We start from the raw sequence: 14,727 nt of genomic DNA, 5'->3' as shown, positions 1-14,727 counted from the left end.
CCAGTAATGTCCTAATTCCCTAATTATGACCAAAACGCCATAAACATTTAAATAATGGAATATAGTCGCCGAACCGGCCAAATCAATGATACATTATACAGTGAGACGATCAAGATATGAAACTATGAAGGAATTAAAGGTATACTAGTCAAAATAATATGAAGTTAATAATTTAAACAATCCATGAAGGATTACAATATGGAGCACTATTTAACCGAATATAACTCCGGGCTAAATTTAAATATAAATCATACCGGGAACCGAAATAAATACCGGGTTCCATACCATCTATAATACTTTATAGGTGACCAAATAAATTAAGAGAAGCTCATAATACCCAAGTCCAATATAAATTCCATAACTTGTTTACTCGATGATCAACTCGTCCTAACGACTATCCACTTAAGACCCGAACCAAGATTGAACTTAGCACTACATTTGGACAACCAATATATTTATTAAATGACCATAATACCTTCCCTTTTGCAGCCCAAAGCCGAACCCCAACCTCTTCCCATTCAGTTTTAATGTACAAGGAACAAACACCACATTAAATCTTATAAACCATTATCCATACATCCATATGTATCATGATCATGTATCATCATCATCACCAACATCATCATAATCTTGGTTACTTGCAAGATCAACCAAAGTCCCTAAAAGCCTTCACAAAATCTGCCCACATTATAATATTACAAAGACCATACCTTTGACCATTTCACTTGACAAGATCTTGAGGAGTTAGCAAGATTTCAATCCCTAAACTTAAGGGATGATGTCCCCTACGCTATTATTTATATACACCATCAGATCTTCAGCTGAAATTCACCACAAACATTCAAGAACACAATCCAAATCTCCCTTGTTCCTCTCTCGGCCGAAGAACAGCAGCAGGCCACCAAACAGCCGCCTCTTTGCAACCCGTTTTCTCTATAATGCTGCTCTGAACATCCTAAACCCTATATATCGTTGGAAAGCTAGAAGAAATCCTTAAACCGTGGTAGAAAGCCTTGAACGGATCTCTGCCCGGAAGACTCGGTAAGAAGCTTTGAACCTTCAAAGGTCACTACTGGAAACTGCATTTTCCAGCAGTACCCCCCTCCCTTCTTTTGTTCATATCTCACAAACCACTTGGTATTTTTGGGTGATTCTTGTTTAGGAATCCAAGGAAACTCGCAAGGATAACGAACCACCTTTTGAACATCCATTTCCGGCTTCATTTCAGCATTAGGTAAGCCGAAAACTCGAGTTGTAACAGTTTATGGTGGCTGGAAAAACACAGATTCTGTCCAGCCACGGTCTCATCATTTTACTTGACCCTAATCCACCTATTTCATGTTATTTGAACATAATGTAGACTCTTAACATCGTGGTTAACGTCAAGGAACTTGGATCTCGTCTTAAATCGCTCAAAAACCGACATTCCCAAGGTACTAATGCCATAAAATGTTTAGTAGAAAAACATGGACTAAGCCTAAGATACGTATACATAATGAGGTGATTAGACATAAACATAAACTTGAAGTGTGTTGAAATGACATATAATTAAGGATAAATCATGTTAAGTAAAAGATATAAAGGATTTAAAGGGTGTTTAAGGAAGGTTAAGGTTAATAGAACACCTAGTTAAGGTAAAAATGATCTTGAGTAGTAAAACCCACTTTTAAATAAACAAGATGATATAAATGTAAAGATGGAATTTTGGTTATGTTAAACTTTAAAAGGGGTATAACTAACGTATTAAAAACCGTATCGAGTTTGTCATAAAAGTAAAAATAATAATAGTAATAATAATAATAATAATAATAATAATAATAATAATAAAAATAGGAACACTAGTAATAAAAAAATGAAAGTATAAATGAAAGTGAACCTTAAACATAAAGTGCAACCCTTGCACCAAAACATGGAATAAATATAACGACAATGGTACGGGTAAAAATCCAAGATACACGTATATTCCTATATACGCAAATGAAAATACCCATGTATAATGTTATAAAAACAAAGGATGTGTATAAGAGTTATAAAAGTAAAAGATAACTATATGTTACGAAGACGAAAATACTAATAATACTTATCATATACATGAAGAAATGATATATACAATTAATACACATATATTCCTATATATGTGCCACAAGTATAAATATAAAATACGGGTTTTTGTGATGGACATTGCGAGTAACTGGAAGGGTGGAGGTGCCGGTAGTCGGGACGTCCTGTCTAGGCTGGTAACTGAATATATCATAGATGGGCCCGTTACCTACCTGGGGACTAACGATGAGAGCTCCAAAACCTATTAGGCTAAAGCATGTCACGAACGTCATGATTACCGACGAATAATTTGTATCGAGCATTCCCTAATGCTCGGAGGATATATATATAAAGAGGATATAACGGATATACATAACAAGTATAAGACGTTGTCTAACGTCCGTATCGCTAATGTATAAAAAGTATACATATATACCGTCACCTCATAAGTATGTATCGGGCTAAGTATTAATAGTTATATATTATGTACTGAAGTGCATACGTATACGATATAATACAGGAAACTCACCAAGTATAACGGAACATTATTCCTCATTTAAGGTGAGTCTCACAGCCCCTATTTTCACTATTTTCACTATGTTTTAAACTGTTTTCGGGGCGAGGGACACGTGTTTAAATATGTTTTATCATGGTGTATATCTTGATTTACAATGTGCGTGTACATGAGATATTTGGCGCGCTCATGGTACATAAAGTCCCCGGTATATATTGTAACCATAAACTATAGGCAACTATAGCCGAGAAACTCTACGGGTAGTACTACTGGTCTGACCAACCCACTCGTAAGTGGTCGCGCCACTTTATAAGACGGGTGCTAAGTTTTCCGATTTATTTATTCCCTCGTGGACTCGTGGGATGTTATGTGGGGCTTTATGGTGTATATATGTCACACCCTCAAAATCCACTCACGGAGTTTTACCGTCAGAGGGTGTGAACTGGCAGAATCGGAATCATCAGTTATAATCAAACCATAAAAACGTTTAAATGCAAATAAGGGCGGAAGCGTAAAAACCTTAATTCAAAAGTTGCGTCACGCAGGACGACTTAAAACCAAAGATAACTGTTAAAAATAAGTTTGCAGAATAAAAGTGTTTTCATTTAATGCATGCTTCTAAACCGCGCGCCCGCCTCGGCTACCTGAGAATAACATACTAAAAGTGTCAACACAAGGTTGGTGAGTTCACAAGTTATATAAGATAAATCGTTTAGCGTTTGCATTCAGCGTTTACGTTAAGTGTTTTGCGTAACCTCGTTACGGCGTTTAAGCGTTTTGCGTAACCACGTTACGGCGTTTTGCGTTACCAGATAATGTTTTGTCAAATTATATATCGATAGGTAGCTAATCTATACAACAAGTATTACTAAGTGGTTCGACACCGAAGCTGACTGTTTATCAAGTGCCCGTCACCAGGTCAATCCAGACCATGGTAAGTGTTAGCCAAAATTACACCCACTCAACCTCCAGTTGAGCTTAGCGTCGGGTGGGGTTTGTCAAACCCAGTAGTACTACTCAACAGTGACTCGCTATTCTAAATATTAACCGGTTCGATGTGTGGGACTTCAAATGTTACGTTTGCCGCTTAGTCTTTACAAGTGATATATAATTTATAACAAAATCTTAAAATATGCGTTTATCTCAAAAATGCGTTTATCGGAGTATGTTATCTCCCCCAAGTGAAAAACGTTTGAAAACAGTTTAAGAGTGGGGTAAGTGAACTCACTATTTGCGAAGAATATCCCTAATTAGATCACCAAGTGATGCGCGTCGTAGAAACTCTCTAGCGTTCTAAATAACAAAGAGATTTTCTAAGTATCGGTATGTTTAACGAGTCTCTAGACTCGGCACATAATACCTATGCACGTAACATGTTTCGTGTTTCGTTTGTGAATCGTGTGTGACTTAAACAAGTACAATTGTGATACGATACGTGAGTGAACAATTACTTTTGTGTCATGTATTAATAACATACTTTACTAGCAATTATCCCCGTAAGGGCATTTTGGTCAACAAATAACAATTACTAGCCATTATTCCCCATAAGGGCAATTTGGTCAAATCATGGCAATCAATTTGCAACTATTCCCCGCAAGGGTATTTTGGTCAAAACATAACAATTATATAAGAAATATCATATTTCATGCATTTATACACAACTCAGCAGCTAGTTTCACTGTGACAGAATTTCTACTTGAAAGATTGTACTATTTCACCGATCATATCATCTCAATTAATTCAGCAAAAATCACCACTGAAAGATACATGTCTTAGGTTTCCATAACATATTTTATATTATTTTTATTCCATATAGATTTCTCATAATGATCAAAACACTACAGTAAACTCATATCAGTCAGAATCATGCGCAACAGAATGTTATTTGCAATTCCCGTTAAACGTAAAATCCAATAAATGCAAGACCACTTGGGTTTGGTTCCTAACTCAATGAGTCAACTTCCAGAAGTGGAACCAACCCAATTGGTCTCGTAGTTCATGAGATATAACATTTACAACCTAACAGCAGGTCTAACAGCTCAGCTTTGGACAACATTTTTGTAAAATCATAAAAGTAAACTTCTACTTGTCCAAAAATTACAAACTTATACTTTATAGAAACTAGACTCAACCTAGTTTACTGCAGTACCCACAATCTCAACCAATTTTCACGTTTACGCTTCGTTACAGTCACTTAAACATCGTATACACATTCTGTCCAGAATCTGTTCACATGAAAACTCAACAATTTAACTATCTATGGACCATAAATCAATCATATAACATGCTAGACACTACAACCACTATCCATGCATATCAATTACACCATACATACAAGATTAGGGTTTGTGTTTTAACTCAAATCAAAGACAACAATCAATCAAGCAACAACATCAATACTAGTTATCAATCATCATGAATTCAACAACCATCATGTTAACTCATACATACATATAAAAATCGGCTGCCTAGGGTTCTTAATTAACCCATTAAACATCAAAATTAAACAACAAGAAGGTAAAGGATGATCAATTATACCTTCCTAGCACCTAGTTCTTGGATTAAACACTTGATTAGGGCTTGTATGTGTGTGTGCTTGTGGACGGCAGCCAAGAGGGAGCAAGGGAGGGGCCGATCGGAGCTTGTAGGTTTATAATAATAAGTTAGGGTTAAGTGTTAAGGTTATATTTATAGATATACAAGTTACACTCTAGTCCCTCTACTTCCAAGTGTTGTTTTTCTAGCCTAACTAGCTTGTTTTCGTCTTGAGTTAACGTTTATAATCATGTTATCACATAACACATAAGTCTAACACATAATTATCACATAATTATTGTTTTGACGTTTTTCGTTTATTTATCAATCGTTTGCGTCAACTCGTTTGCGTTTCGGTGCAAATCCCGAAAGACTACACATGTAGTAAGTGTTAAGCGTCATTTAAACCCTAGTTTAAATGTAATGATGTGTGCGTTATAGATTCAATGATCTTAAAGTTTGAATTGACGGAGTTGAGTTAACGGAGTTAACCTGAAATTGACGATTGTCACATCATTCCCATGTTAAAGAATTTTCGTCCCGAAAATTTGAGTCAAGTCGTGATGAGAGTCTGAAAGAGTAAAAAAAAAATTTTCAGTCTGTCATATCATCCCCTAGTAGAAAGAAATTTCGTCCCGAAATTTAATTCATACCTCCGGTGATGTTTGACGGTTTGCCGGGTTTCGCGGTTTTCGGTGTTTGGTTAGCCCTTCAAAAAGGTGAGGATACTTTTTCATCATTTGATCCTCGCGTTCCCACGTGAACTCCGGTCCACGTCTCGAGTTCCAACAAACCTTAACGATTGGAATTTTGCTGTGTTTGAGCGTTTTGATTTCCCAATCCAAAACCTCGACTGGTTTTTCAATGAAACGTAACTGTTCATCAACTTGTAGTTCCTCCAAAGGGACTACTTGGGATTCATCAGATAGGCATTTATTCAAATTTGATACGTGGAATACATCGTGTACACCACTGAGTTCTGTTGGTAGGTCCAGTCGGTACGCCACCGGGCCAATGCCCTCAGTTATCCGGTACGGACCAACATACCGTGGGTTGAGTTTGTTTCGCTTTCCAAAGCGAACCACACCTTTCCAAGGTGAGACTTTGAGTAACACCCGATCGTTCACTTGAAATTCGAGAGGTTTTCGGCGCTTGTCGGCGTAACTCTTTTGGCGATCTCGTGCTGCTGCCGTGCGATTTCGGATTTGAACAATCTTTTCCGAGGTTTCGAGTACCAGTTCCGGACCAGTGATTTTGCTGTCACCCACCTCTGCCCAGCAGAGTGGTGATCGACACTTCCGTCCGTACAGCGCTTCAAACGGCGCTGCCTTAATACTTGCGTGGTAGCTGTTATTATACGAAAACTCTACCAAGGGTAAGTGGGGTTCCCAACTTTTTCCGAAATCTAAAACGCATGCACGCAACATATCCTCCAGGGTCTGAATAGTCCGTTCACTTTGCCCATCCGTCTGAGGATGGTATGCTGTACTCATATCGAGACGGGTGCCCAGTGCGCTTTGCAGTGACTTCCAAAAGTGCGAGGTGAAACGAGAATCTCGGTCGGAAATGATCGAGACAGGCACTCCGTGTCTAGACACCACTTCTTTCATGTATACGCGAGTCAGTCTTTCCATTTTGTCCGTTTCCTTAATTGCTAGGAAGTGTGCCGATTTAGTCAACCGGTCAACGATCACCCAGATGGTATCGCATCCCGTCGGTGTCTTAGGCAAACCCGTAATAAAATCCATTTAGATGTGCTCCCATTTCCACATTGGGAGTTCCGGTTGTTGTAGTAGACCAGATGGTTTCTGGTATTCTATCTTGACTCTGGCACAAGTCAAGCATTTGCTCATGTAGGTGGCAATGTCGGCTTTCATGTTCGGCCACCAGTAGAGTGCCTTTAAATCATGATACATTTTGTCTGAGCCAGGGTGGATAGAATATCGGGACTTGTGAGCTTCGTCCATCACTAGAGTTCTCAACTCTCCGTATCGTGGAACCCAAATCCGATTCTCAAAATATCGGACCCCGTCCGATCTGGTTTCAAGTTGCTTGTTCATGCCCCGCATGAGTTCCGATGGGAGATTTTCATCTTTCAAAGCTTCAAGTTGCGCATCGCGAATCTGATCGGGTAAGGTGGCATGAATCGTGAGTTGCAATGCTCTCACCCGTCTGGGTTTATCTGTTTCTTTTCTGCTGAGGGCGTCGGCCACCACATTGGCCTTGCCAGGGTGGTACTTGATGGCACAATCGTAATCTTTAAGCAACTCGACCCAACGACGCTGTCGCATGTTCAGCTCCTTCTGATCGTAGATATGTTGGAGACTCTTGTGGTCGGTGTAAATGGTAAACTTGGTACCGTACAAGTAATGCCTCCATATCTTAAGAGCAAACACCACAGCTCCGAGTTCCAAATCATGGGTCGTGTAGTTCTTCTCGTGAACCCGTAGTTGTCGAGAGGCGTAGGCTATAACCTTCTCGAGTTGCATCAGCACACAACCGAGACCTTGTATAGATGCGTCACAGTGTACCTCAAAATTTTCCGTTCCCTCGGGGAGGGCTAAAATAGGGGCGCTACAAAGCTTGGTTTTCAACAGTTGAAAAGCGGATTCTTGCGCGTCACCCCAGTTGTACTTAGTGCCCTTGTGGGTCAAAGCGGTGAGGGGTTGAGCAATTTTTGAAAATCCCTCAATGAAACGCCGGTAGTAGCCGGCCAGTCCTAGGAATTGTCGCACCTCAGTCGGAGTCTTAGGTGCTTCCCAGTTTTTGATGGCCTCTACCTTACCGGGATCGACATGGATACCATTCTCGTTGATCACATGTCCTAAAAAGTGAACCTCGCGAAGCCAAAATTCACATTTCAAGAGTTTAGCATACAGTTGTTCCTTCTTCAATAGTTCCAGAATTACCCTTAAGTGCTCTTCGTGGTCAGTCTCGTTCTTGGAGTAGACGAGAATATCATCGATGAAAACAATCGCGAACTTGTCGAGGTACGCCTTGCATACTCGATTCATGAGATCCATAAATACGGCTGGCGCGTTGGTTAGGCCAAAAGGCATAACCGAAAACTCGTAGTGACCATACCGTGTTCTGAAAGCCGTCTTTGAGATATCTTCTTCGCGCACTCTCAGCTGGTGGTAACCGGATCGTAGATCAATCTTCGAGTAGTAACTCGATCCTTGAAGCTGGTCACACAAATCATCAATTCGGGGTAAAGGATAACGGTTCTTGACCGTCACCTTGTTCAACTCCCGGTAGTCGATGCACATTCGGAAAGTCCCATCTTTCTTTCGGACAAACAAGACAGGGGCTCCCCATGGCGATGAGCTAGGTCGGATAAAACCCTTATCCAACAAATCTTGCAACTGAGTGGACAACTCCTGAAGTTCCGCCGGTGCGAGCCGATACGGGGCTCGTGCTATGGGTGCTGCACCGGGTGTCAACTCGATTTGGAATTCGACTTGACGAATAGGAGGGAGTCCGGGCAAATCCTCTGGGAAAACTTCCGGGAAGTCTCGCACAACAGGTATATCTTCCATTCGTTTCTCCTCCGCGGGTTTCTCAACAATCTGCGCCAAAATTGCCGGATGACCCTTTCGTAGATACTTCTGTGCCTTCATAAGGGTAATGACGCTGGTGGTCATGCCGCTTCTCTCGCCTCGGACCGAAATGATCTCGCCGGAAGGGGTGGTAATATGAACTATCTTATCATGGCATATAATCTCCGCTCGGTTCTCGGATAACCAGTCCATGCCGACAACGACATCGAAACTACTAAGCGTAAAAGGAATAAGGTCGATGTCAAAGACATGACCTGACAGTTTCAACTTACATCCCGCAAGTATATGAGTTGTTACTACAGTTTTACCGTTAGCTAATTCAACAGGAAACTTAGCGTCTAACGGGGTTGGAGTAAGGTCTAAAAGTTGGCTAAAGGCTTTCGACACAAAACTCCTATCAGCTCCAGTGTCAAACAAAACAGAAGCAAAACAATCGTTTACAGGGAACTTACCAGACACCACATGCGGATCATTGCGGGCTTGACCCGATCCAATCACAAACGCTCTTCCTTTGCCATTTCCTCCACCATTACTGCCACTTCCATTACCCCCATTGTTGTCATTCTGTTTCAGCTTGGGGCAATCCTTCCGGAAATGACCTTCCTGCCCACATTCAAAACATCCCTTAGTTGTCATCGGTGGCTTAGGAGCACCCTTTGCCGCAAGGTCTCCTCTACACTCTTTCGCTGGGTGACCTATCTTTCCGCATCTTTGACACTTGACACGGTCACACTGGCCAACATGATGATAGTTGCACCTGTTGCACTTTGGATATTTCCCAGCATATCCGCTCGAAACCTGCCCGCTACCGTCGTTGTTGTTGTTGTTGTGATTCTGAGTGTTAAAGCTCCGAGTGAACTCGGGCTTACGGTAGTGTTGTTGCGGTGGGAGGTTCGAGGATGAAGATCTGGTGTTGTCAAACTTTCTCTTCCCGCTGTTCGGGTTGCTGTTGCTGTTGCTGTTGCTGACGTGGTCATTACTCGGGTTGTCACGGGCTTTAGTGGTCGAACCCCTAGGTGGTAACGCACCTTGGGTCACAGCCTGATCCGTCAGTTTGTGAGCTAAGCGGATCGCTTGTTGGATCGTGGCTGGTCTGGAAGACGTCACCATGCCCTGAATTTGCGGTGCTAAACCATCAATGTACATTTCTATCCTCTTGCTCGGCGGATCCACCATCCGCGGACACATCACAGCCAACTCGTGCGAACGAGTAGTGTAGGCTTCGATTTCCGAGCCCACCATCTTCAACGACCAAAATTCCGACTCTAACTTCGAAATTTCTTCCCTCGGACAGTACTCCTCTCGCATCGTGCTCTTGAACTCCTCCCAGTTCATCGCGTTAGCCAGTTCCAACCCAAGGATCTGGACGTTTGAATTCCACCAAGTGAGGGCGGAATCCTCAAGTGTCCCAGCAGCGAATTTGACCCTACTGGCAGGGGGACAATTACACATCTCAAAGGCCGACTCGGCCTTCTCAGCCCAACGCAGGAAGCCTATAGCTCCCTCAGTGCCCTTAAACGTACTGGGCTTGCAGTCAAGGTAGTTCTTGAAGGTACACGTTCCACTCGGACCTCCAGTTTGATTCTGTACGTGTGCGGCTAAGGCGGCCGCAACATGGTCATTCAGCAGAGTTTGGAGTTCAGCTGCAGTCATGCTGATGTTACCACGTCCTCGTCCAGCGTTTCTTCCAGCCATTTCCTAGAATCACCGTATAAAATGTTAAACATGAATTTTTCTTTCATATACAACACACCATACATGTAATAAAAGATAGGTAAGAAAGAAAATAAGAAACAACATCGCATCACAACCACATATTAGTCTAAAAAAAAAATTCATGATTAAAACCATTGTATTCGCTACAAAGTATTTCCAATCAATCCTTAAAATCATAGAAAAATAATAGTTCGGATGGAGACAACCCCTCCATCTAAGTGTCATCATTACTAGATGTTGTCATCTGAGGACACCTCTGAGTGTGCCTCCTCCTCAGCCGGTTCTTCTTCAGGTTCTTCTTCGGGTTCCTCCTCGGGATCTTCCTCGGGATCTTCCTCAGGCTCCTCTTCAGGATCTTCTTCAGGTTCTACTTCAGGCTCTGCCCCAGGCTCGGCCTCAGGCTCTGCCTCAGGTTCGGCTGGGTTCTGAGCAAGTTGCATTTGTAAGACATCGCAACGCTCTAACGCTATCTCAGTTCGGGTCCTTGCTTCTTGGAGTTGCTCTTGCAAGTCTATCATCTCAGCTTGCATCTTCATCATAACCTTCATTTGTTGCTCACTAGTCTCTTGCATATCTTTCATTGCCGCTGCCATGCGGGCAATCTCCTCCTTAGTCTCGGTTCCGTCTTTAAACAGTCTGGAAACGTTCTCTCTCGTGTAGCGCATGTAACCCACATCACGCTCCAAACAAGAAACGACAGCTGCGAGAACTCGCTCTACAGGTTCGGTTATGGGTGGTAGGGTGTTGGGATAAGCAGGATGGTTCGGGTGAGGCAACGGGGGAACTTGTTCGCGATAGACCATACGTCTGATCATGTTAGGGTACCAATCCCAGCTAACGTCGTTTTCGTAAAGGCCTCCGGATAGGCGGTACCTCTTCGGTGCGGGAGCTTCGAGTTCCGGGACTACGCGGGGTGGCGAGGCGGTAGGTAACTGAGGTTCCTTCCCGTGAGCATGCGTCATCGAATCGGATGATGATGATGGTGGCGTCGACATTCCTACAGGTAAGCCGTGTATGCGCGCGCGTATGAGTGAAAATAGGTAAAGAGATAAGATTTCAAGACTACACAAACCTATGCAGTGCGTATCATTATAACTAATGGGTCGTCGCGGTTATAGTCTAGTATGCATGCAGCTTCTAGTTCGCTATAACCAATGGATCTGATACCAATCTGTCACACCCTCAAAATCCACTCACGGAGTTTTACCGTCAGAGGGTGTGAACTGGCAGAATCGGAATCATCAGTTATAATCAAACCATAAAAACGTTTAAATGCAAATAAGTGCGGAAGCGTAAAAACCTTAATTCAAAAGTTGCGTCACGCAGGACGACTTAAACCAAAGATAACTGTTAAAAATAAGTTTGCAGAATAAAAGTGTTTTCATTTAATGCATGCTCCTAAACCGCGCGCCCGCCTCGGCTACCTGAGAATAACATACTAAAAGTGTCAACACAAGGTTGGTGAGTTCACAAGTTATATAAGATAAATCGTTTAGCGTTTGCATTCAGCGTTTACGTTAAGTGTTTTGCGTAACCTCGTTACGGCGTTTAAGCGTTTTGCGTAACCACGTTACGGCGTTTTGCGTTACCAGATAATGTTATGTCAAATTATATATCGATAGGTAGCTAATCTATACAACAAGTATTACTAAGTGGTTCGACACCGAAGCTGACTGTTTATCAAGTGCCCGTCACCAGGTCAATCCAGACCATGGTAAGTGTTAGCCAAAATTACACCCACTCAACCTCCAGTTGAGCTTAGCGTCGGGTGGGGTTTGTCAAACCCAGTAGTACTACTCAACAGTGACTCGCTATTCTAAATATTAACCGGTTCGATGTGTGGGACTTCAAATGTTACGTTTGCCGCTTAGTCTTTACAAGTGATATATAATTTATAACAAAATCTTAAAATATGCGTTTATCTCAAAAATGCGTTTATCGGAGTATGTTATCTCCCCCAAGTGAAAAACGTTTGAAAACAGTTTAAGAGTGGGGTAAGTGAACTCACTATTTGCGACGAATATCCCTAATTAGATCACCAAGTGATGCGCGTCGTAGAAACTCTCTAGCGTTCTAAATAACAAAGAGATTTTCTAAGTATCGGTATGTTTAACGAGTCTCTAGACTCGGCACATAATACCTATGCACGTAACATGTTTCGTGTTTCGTTTGTGAATCGTGTGTGACTTAAACAAGTACAATTGTGATACGATACGTGAGTGAACAATTACTTTTGTGTCATGTATTAATAACATACTTTACTAGCAATTATCCCCGTAAGGGCATTTTGGTCAACAAATAACAATTATTAGCCATTATTCCCCATAAGGGCAATTTGGTCAAATCATGGCAATCAATTTGCAACTATTCCCCGCAAGGGTATTTTGGTCAAAACATAACAATTATATAAGAAATATCATATTTCATGCATTTTTACACAACTCAGCAGCTAGTTTCACTGTGACAGAATTTCTACTTGAAAGATTGTACTATTTCACCGATCATATCATCTCAATTAATTCAGCAAAAATCACCACTGAAACATACATGTCTTAGGTTTCCAGAACATATTTTATCTTATTTTTATTCCATATAGATTTCTCATAATGATCAAAACACTACAGTAAACTCATATCAGTCAGATTCATGCGCAACAGAATGTTATTTGCAATTCCCGTTAAACGAAAAATCCAATAAATGCAAGACCACTTGGGTTTGGTGCCTAACTCAATGAGTCAACTTCCAGAAGTGGAACCAAGCCAATTGGTCTCGTAGTTCATGAGATATAACATTTACAACATAACCTAACAGCAGGTCTAACAGCTCAGCTTAGCACAACGTTTTTGTAAAATCATAAAAGTAAACTTCTACTTGTCCAAAAATTACAAACTTATACTTTATAGAAACTAGACTCAACCTAGTTTACTGCAGTACCCACAATCTCAACCAATTTTCACGTTTACACTTCGTTACAGTCACTTAAACATCGTATACACATTCTGTCCAGAATCTGTTCACATCAAAACTCAACAATTTAACTATCTATGGACCATAAATCAATCATATAACATGCTAGACACTACAACCACTATCCATGCATATCAATTACACCATACATACAAGATTAGGGTTTGTGTTTTAACTCAAATCAAAGACAACAATCAATCAAGCAACAACATCAATACTAGTTATCAATCATCATGAATTCAACAACCATCATGTTAACTCATACATACATATAAAAATCGGCTGCCTAGGGTTCTTAATTAACCCATTAAACATCAAAATTAAACAACAAGAAGGTAAAGGATGATCAATTATACCTTCCTAGCACCTAGTTCTTGGATTAAACACTTGATTAGGGCTTGTATGTGTGTGTGCTTGTGGACGGCAGCCAAGAGGGAGCAAGGGAGGGGCCGATCGGAGCTTGTAGGTTTATAATAATAAGTTAGGGTTAAGTGTTAAGGTTATATTTATAGATATACAAGTTACACTCTAGTCCCTCTACTTCCAAGTGTTGTTTTTCTAGCCTAACTAGCTTGTTTTCGTCTTGAGTTAACGTTTATAATCATGTTATCACATAACACATAAGTCTAACACATAATTATCACATAATTATTGTTTTGACGTTTTTCGTTTATTTATCAATCGTTTGCGTCAACTCGTTTGCGTTTCGGTGCAAATCCCGAAAGACTACACATGTAGTAAGTGTTAAGCGTCATTTAAACCCTAGTTTAAATGTAATGATGTGTGCGTTATAGATTCAATGATCTTAAAGTTTGAATTGACGGAGTTGAGTTAACGGAGTTAACCTGAAATTGACGATTGTCACATCATTCCCATGTTAAAGAATTTTCGTCCCGAAAATTTGAGTCAAGTCGTGATGAGAGTCTGAAAGAGTAAAAAAAAAAATTTCAGTTTGTCATAATATATATAGTCAAGGAATGGTTACGAACTCATGTATTCACGTTACACTGCAAGTCATGGATACTGCATTCATGACGTTATGAGAATCATATTATAAAGCATTTTATCGAGTCACAAAACTTGTGAACTCACTCAGTTTATACTGATTAAATTATTTTACGTGTCTTTCAGGTATTTAGCTACGTGGAGAGGTCACGGTGTCTCACTACGGTTTTATGTTTAACTATGGAAATTTCATGTATAAGGATTTTATATTTTGGAGTTTTCACGGTTATATCTCCCTTCGGCAGGACATAAATGTGAAATCTCAATATGTTATATGTAAACCTTTTTATGGATATTTTTGTAAAACTTATATTATGAATGAAATCCTCATGTACTTTATCATATAGTTGTTGCTTAACCGCGCTCTCGAAAACCTTTCATGAGTCGCAC

This window comes from Bidens hawaiensis, unplaced genomic scaffold (assembly GCF_021521415.1).
Source record: "Bidens hawaiensis isolate Kalapana, Puna unplaced genomic scaffold, B.hawaiensis_p1.1 tig00004474_1, whole genome shotgun sequence".
In the NCBI taxonomy this organism is placed as follows: Eukaryota; Viridiplantae; Streptophyta; class Magnoliopsida; order Asterales; family Asteraceae; genus Bidens; species Bidens hawaiensis.
The sequence above is the reverse complement of the archived record's forward strand: the minus strand, read 5'-3'. Positions refer to the sequence as shown.